The following is a 24,932-nucleotide window of genomic DNA, read 5'->3' on the forward strand; positions in this document are numbered from 1 at the left end:
AAATACGTGGTTTTTTAAACAACATACTTTTAAAGAACGACCTGGTTAAAGAAGAAATTAGATGAGAGATCAAATAATACAGAGAAACAAATAAGAATGAAAAATACATCCTACCAATATTTTTGGAATGCAGCGAAAGCAGTTTTAAGAGGGAAATTTGTATCATTACAGGCCTATCTCAAGAAACAAAAAAAATCCCAAATAAGTAACCTCATGTTACACCTTAAAGAACTAGAAAAAGAAGAACAAATGAACCCAAGGTCAGCAGAAGAAAGGAAATAATAAAAATCAGAGCAGAACTAAATGAAATAGAGAAGAAAAAGACACGAGAAAAAATTAATGTGACAAAGAGCTGGTTCATGGAAAAGATTAATGAAACTGACAAAACCTTGGCGAGACTCACTAAAATAAAAAGAAAAAAGACACAGATAAACAAAATCAGAAATGAAAGAGGGGAAGATTATTCATCATGACCAGGTGGGGTTCATCCCAGGGACACAAGGAAGTTATCACGGATGCCACAGAAATGCAAAGGATCATCCACAAGTACTATGAAGGACTATATGCCACAAAATTCAATAACCTACAAGAAACGGACAAGTTCTTAGAAACATATAGCCTTCCTAGGCTGAAACATTGAGAATTGGAAAATCTACATACACTGATCACCAGTAAGGAAATTGAATCAGTCATCCAAAACCTTCCCTAACGCAAAAGTTTGGGTCCAGATGGTTTCACTAGTGAATTCCACCAAACTTTCAAAGAGGATCTAATACCTGTCCTACTCAAACTTTTCCAAAAAATTGTAGAAGAGGCAATACGCCCTAACTCTTTTTATGAGGTCAACATTACCTTGATACCAAAAATGACTAAGGATAACACAAAAAACAAAAACTATTGACCAATATCTCTGATGAATACAGATGCAAAAATCCTAAACAAAATTCTAGCAAATTGAATGCAACAATACATTAAAAAGATTATTAATCATGACCAGGTGGGGTTCATCCCAAGGACACAAGGACGGTTCAACATACACAAATGCATCAATGTGATACATCACATAAACAAAATAAAGGACAAAAATCATATGATTATATCAATTGATGCAGCAAAAGTGTTTGACATGATACAACATCCATTTATGATTAAAACAATAAAATACGTATAAAAGGAAAATACCTTAACATAATAAAGACCATATATAACAAACCCTCAGCTTATCTCATAATTAACGGTGAAAAACTGAAGCCCTTTGCTCCATGTTCAGGAACATGACAGGGCTGTCCCCTCTCACCTCTGCTTTTCAACATAGCGTTGGAAGTCCTCTCCAGAGCAATCAGGCAAGACAAAGAAGTAAAAGACATCCAAATTGGGAAAGAAGAAGTTAAATTGTCCCTCTTTGCAGATAACATGATGCTATTTACAGAAAACCCTAAAGACTCCACCAAACAGCTATTAGAATACATGAATACAGTAAAGTTGCCAGCTACAAAATCAATGTACAAAAGTCCATTGCATTCCTATATACTAACAATGAAATCTCAGAAAAGGAGATTATAAAAACACACAAATAAACAAAAACAAAAAACAGTTCCTTTTGCAACTGTAACAAAAAGAAAAAAATACCTAGGAATAAACTTAACCAAGGAGGTGAAAGACCTATATGCTGAAAACTATAAGATATTTGTAAAAGAAATTGAAGAAGACACAAGGAAATGGAAAGACATTCCGTGCTCATGGATTAGAAGAATCAACATAGTTAAAATGGCTATATTACCCAAAGCAATATTCAGATTTAATGCAATCTCCATCAAAATCCCAATGACATTTATTAAAGAAATAGAACAAAAAAAATCATCAGATTTGTTTGGAACCACAAAAGACCCCAAATAGCCAAAGCAATTTTAAGAAAAAAGAACAATGCTGGAGGTATCTCAATCCCTGACTTTAGCTTGTACTACAGGACAACAATAATCAAAACAGCATGGTATTGGCAGAAAAACAGACACGTAGACCAATGGAATAGAATTGAGAACTCAGAAATAAAACCACTTAAATATGGACAGATAATTTTTGACACAGAGGCAAAATATATACAATGGAAAAAACACAGCCTCTTCAATAAATGGTGTTGGGAGAATTGGAAAGCCACGTGCAAAAGAATGAAACTGGACTGCTATCTTTCACCATGTACCAAAATTAATTCAAAATGGATCAAAGACTTAAGCATAAGACCTGAAACAATAAACTACATAGAAGAAAACATAGGTACTAAACTTATGGACCTTGGGTTCAAAGAGCATTTTATGATTTTGACTCCAAAGGCAAGGGAAGTAAAAGCTGAAATAAGTGAATAGGACTATACCAAACTTAAAAGCTTCTTCACAGCAAAAGAAACCATTGACAAAATGAAAAGGCAAGCCAACTGAATGGGAGAAGATTTTTGCAAACAGTGCCTCTGATAAGGGGCTAATATCCAAAATGTACAAGAACTCATACAACTCAACAACAGCAACAACAACAAAAAAGAAACAGACAACCTAATTGAAAAATGGGCAGAGGACCTGAAGAGACATTTCTCCAAACAGGACATACAAATGGCAAATAGACATATGAAAAAATGTCCAACATCACTAATCATCAGAGAAAAGCAAATAAAAACCACAATGAGATATCATCTCACCCCAGTCAGAATTGCTATCATCAATAAGACAAATAGTAATAAGTGTTGGAGAGGCTGTGGAGAAAAAGGAACCCTCATGCACTGTTGGTGGGAATGCAGATTGGTGCAACCAGTATGGAGGGCAGTGTGGAAGTTCCTCAAACAATTGCAAATAGAATTACCATATGACCCAGCAATCCCTTTCCTGGGTATCTACCCCAAAAATCTGAAAACATTTATCCATAAAGACAAGTGTGCTCCAATGTTCATTGCAGCTTTATTTACGGTGGCCAAGACATGGAAACAACCAAAATGTCCTTTGACAGATGAATGGATAAAGAAGTTATGATATATATACACAATGGAATATTATTCGGCAGTAAGAAAAGGTGAAATAGGACCCCCTTTGTGACAACATGGATGGATCTTGAGATTATAATGCTAAGCGAAATAAGTCAGACAGAACAAATAGAGAACCATATGATTTCACTGATATGTGGTATATAAACCAAAAACAACAAAAGAACAAGACAAATAACTGAAAGAACAAAAACTCATAGACATAGACAACAGTTTAGGGGTTACAGGACAGTGGGGGATGGAGTGAGGCTATAGAAGAGGGTAAACGGGGTCTAATATGTGGTGATGGAGACAATATATAGTGATGGAGACAATAGTTTAGGGGTTATAGGACGGTGGTGGGTGGAGTAGGGCTCTAGAAGAGGGTAAACGGGGTCTAATATATGGTGATGGAGAGAGAACTGACTCTGGGTGGTGAACATACAATGTGAGATATAGATAATGTATTACAGAATTGTACACCTGAAATCTATGTAACTTTACTAACAATTCCCACCCCAATAAACTTTAATCTAAAGAATAAAAAAAGAAACTGAGATCGTGTGAGTGGGTTGAAAAACAAGAACCAACTATATGTTGTTTATAAGAAATCCACTTTAAACATAAAGACACTTATAGATCAGAAATAAATGTATGGAAAAATATAGCATACTAACACTAATAAAAAGAAAGCAAGAATGGCTATATTAACTTTAAACAGAGCAGATTTTAGATCAGTGAAGTTATCAGGGGTAAAGTCTCATTACTCAATTACAAAGGTGTCAATTATCCAAGAAGACATAAAAATCCCTAATCGGTATGCACCTAACACCAGAGCATCAAAATATGTGAAGCAAAAACTAATAGAACTTAAAGAAGAAATCATGAATCCAGTCATAGAGTTAGCAACACTTCTCTATAAGAAATGGAGAGATTCAGCAGGCAGAAAATTGGTAGGGACATAGTTGAACTCATCAGCACCATCAATTAACTCGATATAGTTGACATTTATTGAAAACTCCATCCAACATCAGAACACATTCTTCTTCAGCTCACGTCAAACATTCTCCAACATAGATCAAATTCTGGGCCACCAAACAAACATTAACAAATTTAAAAGAAATCATATAACATTTGCACTCAGACCACAAATTTTTTTCTTTCCACAATTGTTACTTCTGAACAACATGTGGATCTAATAAGAGATTATTGGAGATAACACCTTTTGACCTATCTATAGGGCAGGACAAACTTCTATTTACTGTCTGCTCTTCTTATCATCCTGCAATGACTTTTGAAGTTCCCAAGGCTCCTTACCTCATCCTTAGCTCAGAATGTCTTATATACCTAGGTTCCCTTTCTAACTCTGTACTTTTCCTGCATGTGGGGTCTCTGACTCTCTCCTGTACGTGGGGTTCTCATACATATGTACGTATTTAATTTTGTTGTTTTCTCTTGCTAAAAATAAATAAGTAACACACGTGATAAAGAAGAAATTTCAAGAGAAATTAAAAGTATTTTGAACTACAGCCAGCCTTGGGACAGAGCATGCCTTCTTCCACATCTCTCTGGGCACAGCACAGGTAGCTATCAACCATAAATCACTCTGCAGTTCCTACCAGGTGACCCCAGACTGGATACAGGTAGCAGCTGACCCTGGCCTGTACAAGAATCCAACGCAAGAGGCCCTAGAACCAACATTCTCAATGGCCATCTTCTGACCAGCAGAGCACCACCCAATTAGCTCCACAAGCAGCATGAATAAAGGGTGGTCTCAGCAGCCACCAGAACACTGTTGGGGTGAATCATGCTTCATGGGGTCAGCCTTCATAGTGGCAATGACCAGTCCCAACCACCAGTCAACCTGAGAATCAACCCCACCCATTGGCATGCCAATAGCAATCAAGGCTCAATTACAACAGGAAGGCACACACAACTAACACAAGGGACACACGTGGAGAACTTGGCTTAGGTGACCAGGGAGAATGTGCCACTGGACTCCACAGGATACCTACTACCGTGTTTCCTGGAAAATAAGACTGGGTCTTATATTAATTTTTGCTCCAAAAGATGCATTAGGGCTTATGTTCAGGGAATGTCATCCTGAAAAATCATGCTAGGGCTGATTTTCTGGTTAGGTCTTATTTTCGGGGAAACACGGTACATAAGGCTACCCTGCCAAGACTGATAGACATAGCAGATCAACCTAATACATAGATAGAAACACAGAAAGACAGCCAAAATGAGGAGAAAAAGAAACATATCCCAAATGAAAAAACAGGGAGTCCAGAGAAAGAACTAAATGAAAAGGAGACAAGCAATCTACCAGATACAGAGTTCAAAACACTGGTCATGAGGATGCTCAATGAACTTAGAGGAAAAATAGGTCAACCCAGTGAGAATATCAACAAAGAGATAGAAAACATAAAAGGGATATAGAAATCATAAAAAGTCATAAATAAAGAATACAATAAATGAAATGAGGAATACACAAAAAGGAATCAATGGCAGATTAAATGAAGCAGAAGACTAAATCAGCAATTTAGAAAATAAGCTAGTGAAAAAATCCCAATCAGAAGAGCAAAAAGAAAAAAAAGGTATCCCCTATCCCCCTCTCCCTAAAATGACAATACTTTAAGAGACCTCTGGGACAACATTAAACATACCAACTTTTGTATCATAGAGGTACGGGAAGAAGAAGAAAGAGAGCAGGAATTGAAAACCCAATTGAAGAAATAATGACTGAAATCTTTCCTAGACTGGCAAAGGAAATAGACATGCACGTCCAGGAAGCACAGAGAATTCCAACCAAGTTAAGCCCAAAGAGACCTACACCAAGACACATCATAATGAAAATACCAAGGGTTAAAGACAAAGAGAGAATCTTAAAACCAGCAAGAGAAAAGCAGTTAGTTACCTACAAGGGGACTCCCACAAGACTGTCAGCGGACTTCTCAACATAAATTTTGCAGGCCAGGACTCACATGAAATATTCAAAATGATGAAGAGTAAGGGACTACAACTAAGACTACTCTACCCAACAAGGATATAATTTAGAATCGAAGGAGAGATAAAGAGCTTCCCAGAAAAGAAAAAAGTTAGAACTCATCACCACCAAACTACTATTACAAGAAATGTTACAGGGACATCTTCAAGATGAAGGAAAAAAATAAAAATAAAAATAAATATGAATAATAAAATAATAACTACATACCTATCAATAATCACTTTAAATGTAAATGGATTAAATGTTCTAATCAAAAGGCATAGGTCGTCTGAATGGATAAAAAAAAAAGACCTATACATATGCAGTCTACAAGAGACCCACTTCAGATCAAAGGACACACACAGAGTGAAAGCAAAGGGATGGAAAAAGATAGTTCATACAACTGGAAACAACAAAAAGCTGGGGTAGCAATACTTAGACAAAATAGATTTTAAAACAAAGTCTATAACATGAGACAAAAAAGAACACTACATAATGACAAAGAGATTAATCCAATGAGAGGATATAACCCTTATAAACATTTACACACCCACCATATGAGCACATAAATATATAAAGCAAAATTGACGGACATAAAGAGAGAGAAAGACTAACAATAATAGAGTAATTATAGGGGACTTTAACACCCCATTGACATCAATATATAGATCATCCAGACAGAAAATCAACATGGAAATAGCAGTCTTAAATGACTCATTAGATCAGATGGACTGAATTGACATTTTTAGACCATATTTCACCACAAAGCAGCAGAGTATACATTATTTTCAAGTGCACATTGAACATTTTCCAATATAGACCACATTATGTTAGACTACAAAACAAGTCTCAATAACTTTAAGAAGAGTGAAATCATATCAAGCATCTTCTAAGATCACAATGCTATGAAACTAGAAATCAATTAAAAGAAGAAAACTGAAAAATACACAGATGCATTGAGACTAAATAACATGTTACTAAACAGTGAAAGTGTTAACAATGAGATCATGGAATAAATCAAAAGATATGTTGAGACAAATAAAAACAAAAACACAACAACCCAAAAATGTATGGGAAACAGCTAAAGCAGTTCTAAGAGGAAAATTCATAGCGATACAAGCTTACCATAAGAAACAAGAAAAATTTCAAATAAATAATCTAAACTTACATTTAAGGAACTAGTAATAAAACAACAAACTAAACTCAAAGTTAGTAGAAGGAAGGTAATAATAAAGATCAGAGTGGAAATAAAAAAGATAGAGTCTAAAAAATCAATACAAAAGATAACTGAAACCAAGAGCTGGTTCTTTGAAAAGATAAATGAAATTCATAATCCTTTAACTAGACACACTAACAGGAGAGTGAGAGAGATAGAGAGAGAGAAAGAGAGAGAGAGAGAGAGGGAGAGCCCAAATAAATACAATTAGAAAAGAGAAGCGATAATGACATGACAAAAGTACAAAAGGATTATCAGAAAAAAACTATGAACAATTACATGACAACAAATTGGACAATATGGAAGAAATGGGTAAATTCCTAGAAATATACAATCTTTCAACACAGAGTCAAGAGAAATCGAACTCTGAACAGATGGTAATTTCTAAAAAATTGAATCACTAACCAAAAAACTCCCAAAAAACATAAGTCCTGGATGGGATGGCTTCGCAGGTGAATTTTACCAAACATTCAAAGGAGAATTAACACCTGTCCTTCTCAAACTATTCCTAAAAGATTCAAGACAAGGGAAGTCTCCCAAGCTCATTTTACAAGGTCAGCAACACCTTGATTCCAAAACCAGACAAAAACATTATTATTATTATTATTATTATTATTATTATTATTATTATTATTAAAATAATAAATAAATAAAAGCAAGTTATAGACAGATATCTCCAATGAACGAACATAGATGCAAATTTCTCAACAAAATATTAGCAAACTGATTTCAGCAATACATTAACAAGATCATATACCATGATCAAGTGGGATTTATTTTGAGGTGCAAGGCAATGTTGATTCGGTATCTGAAAAGCAATTAACTTGATACACCACATGAAAAAAATGAAGGGTACAAATCACATGGTCATATTAATAGATGCCGAAAATGTTTTGATAAAATCTAGCATCCATCTGTGGGGGGAAAAGAAAAAAATCCTAATTTTCAGCAAAGTTGGAATAGAGGGAACAAATCTCAATATAATAAAGGCCATATATAACAAATCCACAGCTAACATCATACTCAAAGTGGAAAAGCTGAAAATATTTTCCTTACAATTAGGAACAGCACCAGGATATCCACTTTCACAACTTTAATTCAACATAGTATTGGAACTCCAAGGCACAGCAATCAAACAAAAAGAAATGAAAGAAATCCAAATTAGAAAGGAGAAAGTAAAATTGTTACTATTTGCAGGTGACATGATACTCTATAGAGAGAACCCTAAAGATTCCACTGAAAAACTATTAGAACTGATAAAAGAATTTAATAAAATACTAGTATACAAAATTAATATTCAGAAATTGGCATTTTTATAAATCAATAAGGAAGTATCAGAAAGAAATTAAGAAAACAATCCCATTTATAATTGCATCAAAAAATAAATAAGTAAAATACCTAGGAATAAATTTAAACAAGAAGGTAAAAGACCTGTACTCAGAAAATTATAAGACATTGAATAAAGAATTTAAAGAAGGTACAAATAAATGGAAACACATACCATGCTCATGGATAGTAAGAATTAACATTGTTTAAAGTCCATAATGCTCAAAGAAATCTACACATTCAATGTAATCCATATCAAAATACCAATGGTATTTTTCACAGAACTAGAACAAATAATCCTAAAATATATAGAGAACAACAAAAACCCCGAATAGCCACAGCAATCTTGAGAAAGAACAAAGTTGGAGGTATCTTACTACCTTATATAAACCTGTACTATTAGTATACTGGCCAAAAAACAAACAAACAAACAAAAAATAGACACAGAGATCAATGAAATAGAACAGAGAGACCAGAAATAAACCCACACCTATATGGTCAATCAATCTATGACAAAGGAAGCAAGAATATACAATGGGGTAAAGGCAGTCTTTTCAATAAGTGATTGGAAAACTGGACAAATGCTTACAAAATAATGAAACTAGAACACCTCATGCCATATACAAGAATAAACTCAAAGTGGTTCGAAGACTTAAATGTAAGACATGACACTATGAGACTTCTAGAAGAAAACATAGGCAATAAACTCCTTGACATTGCTCTTAGTAATTTTTTTTTTGGATATATCTGTTCAGGTGAGGAAAGCAAAAGAAAAAATAAACAAATGGGACCATATCAAACTAAAAAGTGTTGTCATGCCAAAGGAAACCACAAAACAAAACAAAACAAAAATACAATCTACTGAATGGGAGAAGACATTCACCAATGATCTGATAAGGGGTGAATATCCAAAATTTGATAAGGGGTGAATATCCAAAACATCTGATAAGGGGTGAATATCCAAAATTTACAAGGAACTCATATAACAACAACAAGAACAACAAAAATCAATTAAAGAAAATGGGCAGAGGACATGAATAGACATTTCTCCAAAGAGGACATACAGATGGCCAATAGACATATGAAAAGATGCTCAATGTCACTAATTGTCAGAGAAATTCAAATTAAAACCACAATGAAATGTCACCTCACACCCATCAGAATGGCTGTCATCAATAAATCAATAAGCAACAAGTCTTGACGAGAATGTAAAAGAAAGGAAACCCTTTGGGATTGCAAATTGGTGCAACCACTGTGGAAAACAGTAGGGAGTTTCCTCAAAAATTAAAAATAGAACTAACTTATGACCCTGAAATTCCACTGCTGGGTATTTATCCAAATAAATCTAAAACAATAATTTGAAAAGATATATGCATCTTTACGTTCATTGCAGCTTTATTACCAATAGTCAAGATATGGAAGCAACCTAAGTGTCAACAATAGATAATTGGATAAAAAAGTGGTATGTTTATACAACTGAATATTACTTGGTTGTAAAAATAGAATAATCTCTTACCATTTGTGACACATGGTTGGACCTAGAGGGCATTATGCTAAGTGAAATATTTCAGACAGAGAAAGATTCATAAATGCAGACTACAAAGTGTTGGTTGCCTGATGGGTGAGGGTTTAGGGGACTGAGTAAAAAAGGTAAAGAGATTAAGACGTATAAATAGGTAGTTACAAAATAGTTATGGGGGTGTAAAATACAGCATAAGGAATATACTCAATGATACTCTAATAACTACACATAGTTCCAGGTAGGTAGTAGACTTATGGGGGAATCACTTTGTAAATTACATAAATGTCCAGTCACTGTGTTGTACACCTGAAACTAATATAAAATATTGAATTTCAACTGTAATTAAGAAAAAACAAGGCAACGTTTCATTTCACATGCAGAAATCTTAGTCTAGAGGGGAAATAAGAAATAAATAAAATAATTGAACACCTAAAAGTATTTTGAACTATATTAAACTGAATATAGTTTATCAAAATTTGTGGGATATAACAAAAGCAGTGTTGTCAGGGAAATTTATAGTGTATATTGGAAAATAATAAATGTGTATTAGAAAAGAAGAAAGATCTAAAATCAATCTATTACAATTTATAAAATAAGCCATGGGGTGTAATGTACAGCATAGAAAATAGTCAATAATATTGTAATAACTTTATACAGTGACAGATTGTTACTAGACATATCATGACAATCACCTCATAACATATATAAATGTCAAATCACTATGTTGTACAGCTAAACCTAATATAACAATATATGTCAATCAAACTTTAATGATAACTATTTTTAAAATAAAATTAATCTACTAAGCTTCCATCTTAAGAGAAGAGAAAATGAAGAGCAAATTAATTTCAAAGAAAACAGGAGAAAAATTAGAGCAGAAATCAACAAAATTGAAAACAGAAAAGCAATCGAGAGAATCAACACCAACTAAAAGCTGGTCCTTGAAAAATGACCAATATAATTGGCAAGTCTCCAGCTTGCTACCTAAAAAAGAAAGAAAGAAAGAAAGAGAGAGAGAGAGGGGGAGGGAAGGAGGGAAGGAAGGAGGAAGAGAGGGAGGAAGGAAGGAAAGAAGAAAGGAAGAAAGAAAGGAAGAAAAAGGAGAGTATATGATGAAAGAGATCTATATGTGGGAAACCACAAAACTGCTGAAAGAAATAAAATAGAATAAAATAAATTGAGAGATATTTCACGTTCACAAATAAGAGGACTTAATATTATTACGTTGTCATTCCTTCCAACTTGATCTATAGATTCATCACAATATCAATCAATCTGAGCAAGTAATCTTGTGAATATTGACAAACTGATTTTAAAGTTTATATGAAGAGGCAATAGACCCAGAATAGCCCACAGTTTTGAATGAGAAGAATAAAGTTGGAATACTGGCAATCTCCACTTCAAAACTTACTATAAAGTTACAGTAATCAAGATGGTATGGTAGTAATAGACAAATAGATCAAAGGAACAGAATAGAGAGCCCAGCAAAAGACCCATATAAATATAAACAACTGATCTGCAACAAAGTAGCAAAGGCAATACAATGGAAAAAAACAGTTTGTTTTCCGTAATAGCACTAAACAATCGGACATGCCCATGTAAAAAAAAAAAAAAAAAAAAAAAAGAATCTAGACACATATTATACCCTTCATAGAAATTAACTCTAAGTGGATCACATACTAAATGTAAAAGCAAAAATATAAAATTCCTAGAAGATAACACAGGAGAAAACCTAGATGAACTTGGGTTTGGTGATGACTTTTTAAATAAAACACTAAAGGAAAAATCCATAAAAGAAAAAACTGATAAGCTAACTTTGATTACATTTTAAAACTTCTCTTCTGTAAAAGACACTAACTCAATTAAAAATGGGGAAAAAGACCTGAACAGATACTGCACCAAAGATAATATGTAGATAGTAAATAAGCATACCAAAAATACTCAATATCATATATTATCAGGGAATTGCAAATTAAAAAAAAAAAAAAAAAAAGAAATACCACTACATTTTAGAATGGCCAAAATCCAAACTATCAATAACAGCAAATGCTGGCATGGATGTGGAGCAAATCATACAGTGTTATTGGGAATGCAAACTGATACTGCCACTTTGAAATGTATGACAGTTTCTCATAAAATTAAACATAGTTTTTACATATTATCCAACAATTACATCCCTTTGCATTGACACAAATAAGTTGAAAACTTATGTCCCCACAAGATCTGCACTTGAATATTTATAGCAGCTTTATTCATACCTGCGAAAACTTGAAAGCAACATAGATGTCCTTTAGTAGGGAATGGATAAACTATGGTACATTTAAACAGTAGAATACTATTCTGCACTAAAAAGAAATGAACTATCAAGCCACAAAAACACATGAGGAATCTTATATGTATATTACTAAATGAGAGACGCTAATCTGGAAAAGACTGAATACTGTATGATTCCAAATATATGACACTATGGAAAAGGCATACTATGGAGACAGTAAAAGGATCAGTGAGTGGTTGCCAGGTGTTAGGGGCAGAGAGGGATGAATAGAGAGAGAACAGAGGACTTTAAGGGAAGTGAAACTATTATGTATGCGCATTGTAATGGTGGATATACAGGTCAAACAATTAGGTTAAGGAACTCATCCTAGAAATAGTGCTACCTACCTCATAGCTGAATATCACTACAGTCACCTTCAAAGTACTACCCTTGGGAAGCTATGCACCAGTGCCAGTGCCTAGTGCACCTTTCAAAGCAGTTTTGGAACTCTTTCTGGAATGGCCATCAGAGCTATCATCGTATTACACTCAATGTCCTGAATGTCATCAAAATGTCTTCCTTTCAATATTTTCTTTATCTTTGCGTAAATAAAGAAGTCATTGGGGGTTAGATCAGGTGAGTAAGGAGGGTGTTCCAATACAGTTATTTGATTACTTGCTAAACACTCCCTCACAGACAGTGCTGTGAGAGCTGGTGCATTGTCGTGATGCAAGAGCCATGAATTGTTGGATAAAAAAAAATTCAGGTTGTCTAACTTTTTCACACAGCCTTTTCAGCATTTCCAAACAGTAAACTTGGTTAACTGTTTGTCCAATTGGTAAAAAATAATGAATAATACCTCTGATATCAAAAAAGTTTAGCAACATTGTTGCAACAAGTTTGCAAACTTAATTGTCAGACATCATATGTCTTTATACATTTGTTACTATCTGTAGAATGTATAGAACCAAGAGTGAACCCAAATGTAAAGTATGTACTTTGGGTAAAAATGATGTGTCAATGTAGGCTCATCAATTGTAACCCATGGTAGAGATTTTCATATTGGGCCAGTCCGTGTATTTGCGGGGCTGGGGACATATCAGGAATTTCTTCTGCTCAGTTTTACTGTGAACCTAAAGCTGCTCTAAAAAAGTAGTCTATTTAACACACACACCCAAATTCTCATTGTAAAATTTATAGAATAACACTTTGGATTCCACTGGAATGTAGGATAAGAACTTATTCTGCGGCCTTTTGGGGGCTAACATGAATAAAGATTTATCACCCAGGGGTGGCCAGTTAGCTCTGCGTGATGCTGATAAGGCCAAGGTTGCTGGTTTGATCCCTGCATGGGCCACTGTGAGTTGTGCCCTCCTTAAAGAAAAATTAAAAGAACAAGAAGATTTACCACCCAAAAAGTCATTATGTGTAATAATCCGATTTATTAACCTTTATAAATTTTATTATAACTTTAGAAAATATAACTTAATTTTATTTATTAATAAAGTTGGCTGTGCAAGAAATATACTGAAAAATTTTATAACACCTGCTTTAAAGTAGTATCTAGTTATTTCTACTTGCTTGAAACACTGGGGATGGAGGGTGAATGAAACAGGCCTAGGGAGGCCCAATGAAGCTTACAGGTGACAGACTTAAACATATAATTACACAATTCATTACTGAATTGTCAATATGAGAATTACTATGAAAAAATATAAGATGCAGTTGTCACTTGTAGCTGAGGAGCCAGGCCTAGTCTCTGGAGGCAGGGCCCTGATATTTGGGTAAAGCCATGAAGGTTAGGAAAAATTCATCAGGTGAATGTACACTGGAAATCGACCCAGAGATCAACAGGTGTGAAAACTCTCAGGGGTAATTAATGAAACCAACATCATGAAAGTGGAATTCTCACAACAAAAGAGCATTAAGAGGAAAGACTGGCAAGGCTGAATAAATGGGAGCGTGCTGTAGAGCATGGCAAGAAACTAGATTATCCTATAAACAACATCAATTGATGAAAATTGTTTCCTTAAATACTGATATGATGTGCTCGTCAGAGAACACTGACCTCTGTGTGAAGACCAGACTGAAGTGATACAAGGCCACATAGGATCATGTTACAGTGAGAAGGTACGGAAAAACATCTGAAAGTAAAATCAACGGGATTTGCAGATTATCTTTGGAATGGTGATGTACAGTATGGAAAAATTATACCTTCTACTCTCTCTGATAAAAAGCATTATGTCCTTATTAATGTTTCAACAAACAATAGGCTTCCCATTATATGGCTATGACACTTTCGTAAAGCAGCATTACACCTCATAATTTAACTAATAACTACATATTATCAACATGTGTGTTTAATTTAAAATTACTATTATGCTCCCTTGTATAGCATGCGTTACGTTAACCTTAAGGATTCCATCTGAGAACAATAGAATAAGTTTAAACAAAGTATAAATAAATAAATAAATAAATAAATAAATAAATAAAAAGTTGACAGAAGAAAATAATAAAATAATAAACAAAGATATAATATTGAGGATCAAGAGAGCCAGTTCTTTTTAAAGTCTAATACAATGGCTACGTTTCTGGAAACACTGATCAAGAAAATCAAGAGCCTAGACACAAGCAAACAACATTAATTATGAAAAGGGAGATGCTAATGCAGATGCAGGAGAGATTAAATTATGCTTCTCAAGACTTAACGGATTTACAAATAACTTGAGAACTGTATTAATTTACTAAGGCTGCCATAACAAAACACCATCGACTCGGTGATTTAAACAACAGAAATTCATTTTCTCACAGTTCTGGATGCTAAAAGTCCGAGACCAAGTCACTGGCAGTGTGGGTTTCTGCTGAGGCCTTTCTCTTTGGCTTTAGATGGCTGCCATCTCTCCATGTCCTCATGTGGTCTCTCCTATGTGCTAATGCATCTCTGGTGTGTCTTCCTCTTCTTACAAGGACACCAATTATATTTAATTAGAGCCCACCTGTAAGACCTCATTTAACGTTAATTACTTCTTAAAAGGCTCTATCTCCAATTAGTTACATTCTAAGGTAGTGAGGGTTAGGACTTCAACATATTAATTTAGGGGGACACAATTCAGCCCACAATAGTGACCTATTTAAGTAGGGCTAGGGTGGGACCCAAGGCTGAGCATTTCTAAAAAGCTCCCAGGTGATGCTAATGGTGCTTATCTTCCGAATGCACCTTGAGCAGCAAGGAATTAAAAAGATGAAAAAAAGATATATTTTGAATAACTTTAAGCCCATATAATGAAAAACTTAGGTGAAAACTGTAATTTCTCAAAAAACATAAATTAACAAACATTATTCAAGAAAAGTAAATCCTAAATGGTTTTACAATAATGAAAAATATTCAATTGGTATTTACATTTTTTTAATAGAGAATATGTCGGGCCAATACAACTTTAGAGATGAATATTGCACTTTCACACATTCAAGGGACAAGAATTAGCATCCTATAGAAAGACCATCTCATGAGAAAAGAGAGGTAGTGTTCCCCAACTAGTTTTATTAGGTTAGTATAAACAATAACATAACCAGATGAGGACAGTATAACAGAGAAAACCTACAATCCAATTTCATTCATGAATGTAGATGCTTAGTCAAATACTAGTAATTGGCTACATGAACCCAACTATAAAACAGTAAACAATAAAAGGAATGATATAACTTGTCTTAGTTGATTTTATTCCAGATACACATTGTTTTAAGATGGAAAATTTATTTTAATATAAGGCACATTAACTGATTTTAAAAAAGTCTTAACACACTTCTTCCAAGAAGCAGAAAAACAATTTGGTAAAACTTAAAATCCATTCATAAAAAAATACTCTTAGAAAACTAGGAAGAGAAGATTGAGTCAGTAGGTCTGGGTCGTACCCAAGCATTTGCATTTCTAACAAGTTCCCAGGTGATTCTGATACTTCTGGCAGGAGATGACACTCTGAGACCATTATGATACATGGTACAAAAAGGCCTAAATTATCATTTAATCTTCGCAAGGGTTAGCTACTGCTGAAATGCAGCAAAAATTCCCGTATACTCCCAAATCTATCAAACTTATAATGGTGTGCTACTAGATGCAAAGATTGCAACTGAAAGAGATCATTTTGTGGTGTTTAAAATTAATGATATAATCTTCATTTCCTTGGTTGACATCAACCTGGGAGTCACATCACAATAGAGTCACTTTAGTAATAAATTTACATTCTATACAATCATTTCATGAAACTAGAATAAAAAGAGGCATAACAGTTTTTTCGTTTGTTTGTTTTTTGTCTTTGTGTGTGTGTGTGTGTGTGTGTGTGTGTGTGTGTGTGTGTGTATTTTTTCTTTTTCAGAAAGTTTCCCAGAGCTGGTTCCCACAATATGTCTTTGAATATATTTCTGATTACCTTTTCCTCCATCTGTAGCTATGAGGCCTACCAATTCTCCTGATAGGACCTCTGAATTTCATCCTGATCACATATCTGTGTACACTGCACATTCCTGATCCTGGTCAGATTGATGGGGTTGCAGAGCAGGCCAATCCAAATGACCATCTGAACAACACACTGCAGTGTTGTACTCAAAACCCTCCTGCTATTATATCAGTGGTTTTAAAGCTGGGACGAGTATAGCCCAATGCACATTTAGCACTCTGGAGACATTGCTGGGGTTGTCATAACTGGGAGAAGAGGGACAGAGAGTGGTATAGATATCTAGTGGATAGAGACATGGAATGTAGCTGAACATCCTACAATGCACAGGTTAGCTCCTGCCAACAATCTCTCTCTCTCTCTCTCTCTCTCTCTCTCTCTCTCTCTCTCTCTCTCTCTCTCTTCCTTCTTCCCTCCCTCCCTCTCCATCCCTCCCTCTCCTTTTATGGTATATGTCATCCTAGGAGACTCCTAAAGTTATCATGCAAATAAACCTACCACACTGCTCCTCCAGATATTTCCAGCATGTTTGAATTGAGAACTACAGCATTTCAGCTTTAAGTTCCTTGATGACATGGGTCTTACTATTTCAAATTATGGTTCCAAGAGAAAGTCTGGGCAACTTGAAAGACTGAACAAAGCCATACCAGACAAGGATATAGAAAAGCAGTGATTGATTTGATCCAAGTAATTTCAAACTATAGACTACATTAAATTTATGGTCACCCTTTCCGCTTGGCTCTCTCTCTAAAAGTTGTTTGAGATTCTCCCTGGCACTTGATAGTACCTTTAATTTGGAAAGAAACATTTTAAGTACTATATACTTTACTGCCTTAAAAAGACTTTTATATAAGCTTATATTAATGATTATACTGCTGCATTTTAGACAAACATATACCAACGGAAAATGTTTCAAGGACAAAAGGTAGATTAAAGAATATAAGAGTAGACACTTATGTCTAATTTTTAAGTGATGTGTTTAAGATCTCTAAATTCAGATATAGTGAAACTTCTTTTTTAATACAACTGTTTATGAGTACTCATATGACATGAATTAATAACATTTTCTTCAATATGCATCAATTATACACAGTCTTCATTTATCAGAAAGGATTTTCTTAAAAAAAATGAAAAGAAAACCTTTCTGACTTTATTATGCAAAAGCCATCAGACATTGTCAAACTAAGACAATCATCTTGATTATATTCGGTTGTTTGGAGGATAAGCGAAATCCACCCAGACTAAAAAGGAGCTCTTGGGAGGCAAGCAATTTGGTTTCGTAATGAGGTGTGCTTCCTCAGAAGGTGATTTATAATGGAGTCTGAGGAGATAGGGATGAAAGCCTTAATATGTCATCTTTTATTTCATAAAGTATTTTATATGAGAAATCTCTGAAAATGTGGTCAAACAGTCTTTGGGGCTTGAGGTATCCTCCAGTGAGCTGCTTTGATACCAACATGGTTACATGTTTAGGACATAAATATCCCTGCTCTTTCAGGCACATCGTACCACGCGTAATTCACCGCTGATAATACAGGTTGATGCTGAATGGCCCAGTGAAGATCAGAGCTATTTTTTGCCTCACTGTCCCACAAAGCTCAATAAAAAGATAGTTTACACCAGGTAATGACATTTAAGTTTATGCATGTGTTTTTATAGTGATGACAGAAGAGCATTTCAGTAATACTCACTCTACACATCTTAAGATCTTTTTTGATTCAAAAAATATATCCAAAGAGAACCAACGTTAATTAAATTTTCCTTTTTTTTAATGAGAGAATCAACAAACTAATAAGACTGTGGACAAAATTTATGATAAAGCAATATAAAAAGACAATTTAAATGTATTTGTTGAAAAATAAGAACATGCACGTTGGAATTTTGTTAGCAATTTGGGAAATGGGATTCTGTTTTGGCATACCCTTTATTAAACAGACTTTTTCAACCACATTTTACCCTAAAACAATAATCATGCAACTTTTGCCAGATAAGAGAAACAGTTCAGCTGATACTTTGAATGTTAACTGGGATTCAAAACTGTTTTTCACGGATGAAATTAACAGCATGAATTATATTGTAAAGCATGTTTTACAGAAAGTTATGATAAGCTGATGAGGATGTGAGAAAATGAAAATGTGGTCTTATTTCTATAAAGAGAAAACAAATTTATAAAGATATGTATAAGGTAGATTGTTGTTTGTAGTTAGCACAAAAATATATATGCTAAGATAAACAAAATTGACAAGCCTTTAGCCAGACTCATTAAAAAAAAAGAGAGGACCCAAATTAATAAAATCAGAAATGAAAGAGGAGAAGTGACAACGGACACCACAGAAATACAAAAAGTTTTAAGAAATTACTGTGAGCAACTATATGCCAACAAATTTGACAATCTGGAAGAAATGGACAATTTTCTAGAGGCGTACAACCTTCCAAGGCTAACTCAAGAAGAAACAGAACACCTGAATAGACTGATTACCACCACGAAAATTGAATCAGTAATCAACAATCTCCCAACAAACAAAAGCCCTGGACCAGATGGCTTTACAAGTGAATTTTACAAAACGTTCAAAAAAGAATTATCACCTATTCTCCTCAAGCTCTTCCAAAAAATCCAGAAGGAGGGAAGACTCCCAAACACTTTTTACGAAGCCACTATCACCCTGATCCCAAAATCAGACAAAGACACCACAAAAAAAGAAAACTGCAGGCCGATATCTCTAATGAACATAGATGCAAAAATCCTCAACAAAATATTAGCGAACAGAATTCAGCAATACATTAAAAAGATCATACACCATGATCAAGTGGGATTCATCCCTGGTATGCAAGGGTGGTTCAACATCCGCAAATCAATTAATGTGATACACCACATTAACAAAATGAAAAATAAAAATCACATGATCATATCAATAGATGCAGAAAAAGCATTTGATAAAATCCAACAGCCATTTATGATAAAAACCCTTAAGAAAGTGGGAATAGAGGGATCATATCTCAACATAATAAAGGCCATATATGACAAACCCACAGCTAACATCATCCACAATGGGGAAAAGCTAAAACCATTCCCCCTAAGACCAGGAACAATGCAAGGTTGCCCACTATCTCTGCTTCTATTCAACATAGTGCTGGAAGTTCTAGCCACAGCAATCAGAGAAGAAAAAGAAATAAAAGGCATCCAAATTGGTAAGGAGGAAGTAAAATTATCATTATATGCAGATGATATGATACTATATAGAGAGAACCCTAAAGACTCCACCAAGAAGCTATTAGAGCTGATAGATGAATTTAGTAAAGTAGCAGGATACAAAACTAATATTCAGAAATCAGTTGCATTTGTACATACCAATAATAAAACATCAGAAGGAGAAATTAAAAAAACAATCCCATTTACAATTGCTCCAAAGACTATAAAATACCTGGGAATAAATTTAACCAAAGAAGTAAAAGACCTGTACTCAGAAAATTATAAGACACAGAAGAAAATTATAAGGCACTGAAGAAAGGAATGAAAGAAGATATAAATAGATGGAAACACATATAATGTTCATGGATAGGAAGAATTAATATAGTTAAAATGTCCATACTGCCTAAGGCAATATACATATTCAACGCAATGCCTATCAAACTACCAACGACGTTTTTCACAGAAATAGAACATATAATCCTAAAATTTATATGGGACCATAAAAGACCCCATATAGCCTCAGCAATCTTGAGAAATAAGAACAAAGTGGGATGTATAAAAATACCTGACTTCAAATTATACTACAAGGCTACAGTTATCAAAACAGCATGGTACTGGCATAAAAACAGACACATAGATCAATGGAACAGAATAGAGAGTCGAGAAATAAATCCATGCCTATATGGCCATTTAATCTACGACAATGGAAGCAAGAATGTACGATGGGGTAAAGACAGTCTATTCAATAAATGGTGCTGGGAAACCTGGACAGACACATGCAAAAAAATGAAGCTGGACCACCTCCTTACACCATATACAAAAATAAATTCAAAATGGCTTAAAGACTTAAATGTAAGATCTGAAACCATAAAATACCTGGAAGAAAATATAGGAAGAAACTTCACAGACATTACCTGGAGTAAGATTTTTACTGATATATCCCCTTGCGCGAGGGAAGTAAGAGAAAAAATAAACACGTGGGATTATATCAAACTAAAAAGTTTTTTCACAGCAAAGGAAACCATCAATAAAACAAAAAGTGATACTACTGAATGGGAAGAGATATTTGCCAATGATATATCTGATAAGGGATTAATATCACAAATCTAGAAAAAACTCACTCAACTACAAAAAAACAAACGACCCAATTAAAAAATGGGCAGAGGACTTGAAGAGACATTTTTCTAAAAAGGACATACAGATGGCAAACAGACATATGAAGAAATGCTCGACCTCACTAACCATCAGAGAAATGCAAATAAAAACCACAATGAGATACCACCTCACCCCAGTCAAAATGGCTATCATCAATAAATCAACAAACAAGTGCTGGCGCGGATATGGAGAAAAGGGAACGCTTGTGCACTGTTGGTGGGATTGCAGATTGGTGCAGCCACTATGGAAAACAGTATGGAGGTATCTCAAAAATCTGAAAATGGAACTACCCTATGATCCAGTAATTCCATTGCTAGGTATCTATCCGGAGAAATCCAAAACTCCAATTCAAAAATCTTTATTCACTCCTATGTTTAAAAGACATGGAAACAACCGAAATACCCATTGGTAGATGACTGGATTAAGAAACTGTGGTACATTTATACAATGGAGTATTACGCAGCCATAAAGAAGAAAGAAATCTTACCATTTGCAACAACATGGATGGACCTAGAGAACATTATGTTAAGTGAAATAAGTCAGACAGAGAAAGATAAGTAGCATATGATCTCACTTATATGCGGAATCTAAAGAAAAAAATAAGTGAATGAACTAATCAGAAACAGTTTTGGAGACAAAGAGGAAAAACAGGGTTGCTAGATGGGCGGGGGGGTGGGGGTAAGGGGGAAGGTGAGGGGATTAGAAAACAATCAGTAACCACAAGATGGCCACGGGGTTTGAAAATTAATCTGGGGAACGTAATTTAGTGGTTACCAGAGGGTAAGGGGGTTGGGGGGTGGGAGATGAGGGTAAGGGGGATCAAATATATGGTGATGGAAGGAGAACTGACTCTGGGTGGTGAACGCACAATGTAATTTATAGATGATGTGATACAGAATTGTACACCTGAAATCTATGTAATTTTACTAACAATTGTCACCCCAATAAATTTTAAAAAATAAAGAAAGAAAGAAAGAAAGAAAGAAAGAAAGAAAGAAAGAAAGAAAGAAAGAAAGAAAGAAAGAAAGAAAGAAAGAAAGAAAAGAAAAAAAATAAAAAAAGAAAAAAATATATATGCTATGTTGGAGCAGGAATTTGTCCAATTAATAGAAATAGAATATTTACAATCAGATTAAATGTTTTCCCCCTGAGATCATGAATAAGAATGTCTATTTCTAGTTAACATTGTACTAGAGATTACATACAGTGCAATAAGGAAATAAAATAAAAAGTATTTTAATTAAAATGAAAGATGTAAAATAAACTTTGTTCATAGGTAAAATGATTGTTTATGTAGAAAATTTCAAAGCACCTAACAAAAAACTACTAGAACTAATAAGTGAATTCAGCAAAGTTGAAGATTATAACATCATTATAAAACAGATTGCATTTTTATATGCTAGTAATGAATGATTAGAAGTTGCATTAGGCTGGAAATCTCCGCTGGAATTTACAACAAATTGAAAAACTATAACTCCACAAAGGACTCCCTGCACAGCAGACAGGCAAGACGAAGAATCTCACTACTGAATTCACCTAAAGGTGGGCAAATTGCGTGAGCAGGGGAGGAGGGAAGGGAGAAGTGCGGAGATGGAGTCTTGCGGACGCAGGACACAGACCTAGCTTGGTGCTCAGAGCTCGGTGCATACTGGAACTACCGCAGCTGTGGGAAAGGGAAGTACTCGAACTGCTAGGGCTCCACTTATGGCCCACAGGGCTAACGGGACAGCATATAACACGGTTGAACCCAACGCTCACAGCAGAGACCTCGGAGCAAAGATTGAAGGAAGAGGCTGAAAACGGTGGTTTAAGCCCTCACTGCCACAGAGAACAGAAACCTTAGGCACTGAGACTAGCCGCCCCCTCACTACCCTCCCAGAGCTCACCCTGCTCCCACCTCCCCAGTGCTAGAAATGGAACAGTAGCAGTGTTAATTCAAAAGAACAGAATATTAGCAGTTCTGAAAACTGTGGTTCACAGACACAGATTTGCAGCCCAACTAGTTCTGGCAAAGGGGAGGGAGCTGTAGAAGCAGGACCAGTTTTGGTGGTGGTCACCGCCATTGCTCTGAGACAATTTTCACAACTCATCCCGCCTCTGTCCCCACCTATCTGGGCGTATCCCTGAAGGAATAAAAAGAAATGCTGAAACACATGGGCTCTGAATCAGGAACAGGAAGAGCTTTGGAAATTCAAAAGCTCTATGCATCCCCACAGGGACACGGTGCCCTATGACCCAGGAGAACTCTTAACAGAGGAGAAGGCTGCCTTCCAGAGAATCCCCCATTGTGTAAGAAGCAGGAATAGTTCAGAGAAAACATAACACTGCAGTGTGAGAGAGAAAAAAGTCTGCAGTCAGAGACAAAATAAAACATTCTACCAATACCTACTGGAAAACAAAAGAAAGACCTCTTTCTATCAACCTATTGCAGAACCCACTCCTGTAGATGTCTAGGAAGAGAAATAATAAATCAGTAATTGCCATGAATAACAAGGCAACAAGACAGCTCAGAAAGAAAGTGAAAAGTCTCCAGAAAACAAACTTAAGGATATGGAAATATGTGACTTAAATGACAGAGAATTCAAGATTTCAGTTCTCAAAAAAATTCAACTAGATGCAAGAAAATATAGAAAGGAAGTTTAATGAATTCAGAAACACAATCAAAGAACAACATGAACATTTTATCAAAGGGATTGATATTTTAAAAAACAAACAAGTAGAATTTCTGGAGATTAAGAACTCAGTAGAAGAAATTAGGAATGAAATAGCCAGCTTAGGTAGTAAAATTGACCAGATGGAGGAAAGAATCAGTGACAGCGAAGATAGAATCCTGGAAATGACACGGATGGAAGAAGAAAGAGACTTGAGACTTAACAGAAATGAAATAACTATACAAGAACTTTCTGACTCCATCAGAAAGAGCAATATAAGAATAATGGTCATACTAGAAGGAGAAGAAAGAGAGAAGGGAACAGAGAATATATTCAAACAAATAGTCGATGAGAACTTCCCAAACATGTGGAAAGAACTAGATCCTCGAATCCAAGAAGCAAATAGAACACCTAATTACCTCAACCCCAACAGGCCTTCACCAAGGCACAGTGTATTGAAGCTGTCAAAAATCAATCACAAAGAAAGATTCTTCAAGGCAGCCAGGGAAAAGAAGATGGTAACCTATAAAGGCAGGCCCACTACATTATCATTAGATTTCTCAGCAGAAACTCTACAAGCCAGGAGGGAGTGGAACTAAATTTTCAAACTATTGAAAGAGAGAAATTATGAGCCAAGAATAAAATACCATCAAAAATATCCTTTAGATATGAGGGAGGAATAAAGACCTTTCCAGACATACAGAAGTAGAGGGAATTTTCTAATACGTGACCTGCACTACAAGAAATACTAAAGGAGGCTATTCGACCACCATCAACAAGGACAATTTGTGGCAACCAAAACATAAAAAGGGAGAGAGTAAAGACCTGAAAAGGAATATGGGAATGGAGAAAGTAGGAATGCTGAAGAAAAAGGAATACTCTAAGTGTCAAACTTTCTTTTACATAAACTTAAGGAAAACCACTCAAAAAAAATCCAGAACTGAAACATGTACTGTAATAAAAGAAGAAACAGAGGGAAACATCATAGAATACCACCACACAGAAATAATAAACAACAACAAAAAGGCAAAGAAACAATGGAGACACAGTATTACAAAAAAACTAAAGATAGAATGATAGGAAATCCTTACATATCAATAATCACCCTAAATGTAAATGGACTGAACTCACCAATAAAAAGGCACAGAGTAGCAGATTAGATCAAAAAACTAAACCC

This window comes from Rhinolophus ferrumequinum, chromosome 4 (assembly GCF_004115265.2).
Source record: "Rhinolophus ferrumequinum isolate MPI-CBG mRhiFer1 chromosome 4, mRhiFer1_v1.p, whole genome shotgun sequence".
NCBI lineage: Eukaryota > Metazoa > Chordata > Mammalia > Chiroptera > Rhinolophidae > Rhinolophus > Rhinolophus ferrumequinum.